The sequence below is a fragment of the Myotis lucifugus genome, unplaced genomic scaffold (genome assembly GCF_000147115.1).
Source record: "Myotis lucifugus unplaced genomic scaffold, Myoluc2.0 scaffold_0, whole genome shotgun sequence".
Taxonomy (NCBI): Eukaryota; Metazoa; Chordata; class Mammalia; order Chiroptera; family Vespertilionidae; genus Myotis; species Myotis lucifugus.
Genome location: NW_005871048.1, coordinates 52059954 through 52061682, shown reverse-complemented (window position 1 = coordinate 52061682; position 1729 = coordinate 52059954).

Below are 1729 nucleotides of genomic sequence, written 5' to 3'. Positions count from 1 at the left end.
GCGCTTAGCACCATCCTTGTGAGCCCCCCACCAGCGCTGGGCAAGTGTCATCTCCCAGATAATACCCAGGTTAATTAACCTTTAGGTGAAAATGCCGGGACACCTGTGACACTCACTTCCTTCTTGCTCATTACGTTCAGCCGGGAAAGCAGCAAGGATCTGCAATAAATGCATTAATTAGGAAAATGATTAAATGCAGTTGCCTTTATTACCTGGGCAGTTAATCTTCTCTGCAAGATGTCTGAAAAGTCATCTCATCAGGGGGCAGTGGCAGCTGCTCAAAGCCCTGGGACCCTCACTCTCTTATTAGAAGATAAACCCAAGCTTCCACAAAATAATCACCACCAAATAAGGCAGAGGCCCAAAGGGAGTATGGCCACCTCTCTTCTTCATGCCTCCCTACCCAGGGAATCTTATAAAAAGGCATGGACACCTGGGCCTTTGCCACCTTCAGAAAGTACATACCCCACCACCCATAGGTGGGGATGCTGTATGACTGCCTAAACATCGTGATGTTTAGATGAAAAAGTTCTATGTGTGATTGAGTGGAAATTAATAACAATATTCAAGAATTTCAAGAAGGAGCAACATTTCCAAAGAGAAATAAAAAAGTGGTTCATTGACATATCCTTTTATCAAGGAAATGTGATCAAAGCTAAACAGCACTCTGTTCCATGTTTCTCACCCTGGACAGGTGCATGGGAAGCTCATCTATCTGTTCAACCAGGGACATTCACTGGGCTTGAGTGGCTGGAGCACTCACTCCCTCTTCTGTGCTATGGATGATCCTAATGAGACCCCAGGGTGCGCTTCCTCTTTTATTCCCCTTCACAATCCAACTCAGGGATCATCCAGCCTCTGGATTTCCTTTCCACCTCCATGGGCATTATTCACCTCTTACCTACCTCCCAGTGACCTTCCTACAAATCACACCATTATACTCTTCCCAATATCACGTTCATGCCCATGTCCTCAGTACCCCCAGAAGGTTGCTTACCACAGTGTTATAGAATCTGATTTAGAAACATAGAGTAGCTTCTGTAAAGATTTAAGGAAAGAAAACCAGCTGCCCTACAGATTTAATGTGAGGTAATATTAACTAAATGTGTAAGGCTCTCGGCCTGCGACCTGATGTAGGACAGAGAAGGGATAAGAGGCAGGAAGCCGCAGCTGTGCTCAGCGAAGGGGCAGGATGCTTCTCGGGAGAGCATGAGCTTCAGTTCAAGGTCAGCAAACATCCTTACAAACCAAACCTCCATCCCCTCTGTGTCCTCTGTCCCACTCCCCACAGGGCCACTGACTTTCTGACTCCTCATTCTGTTTTCTGTATTTCTTGCTGCAAAACGTAACCAAATCTCATAAAAGGTGAAGTCCTAGCATCGGGGATTTTGACATTTCCCACTTTCTAAAGAAAAAAAATCAAATTATTCGAATTATTACCAAAAGTGATTGAAAACTCCTTTTCCCTAGTCATCTCTATACATTTGTCACAGGCAGAACCCTCACAGGGTCTGGCTCCTGCCTGCTGCCTCCAATGTCTCCCCTACACCCAGGGCTTCTATCCCGTGGTGCAAGGTCCAGGCTGAAAAATTATAGCTACAAGTTTTACAAGGAAAACTTTAATAAAAGTCCAGCTTATTAAGGCTGGTCTCTCCTTTAATTGGTCTGAATAAAAAAGGTACTGACTCACTTAACTATTGTCAGAGGAATTTGCTACTCTACTTGGAGA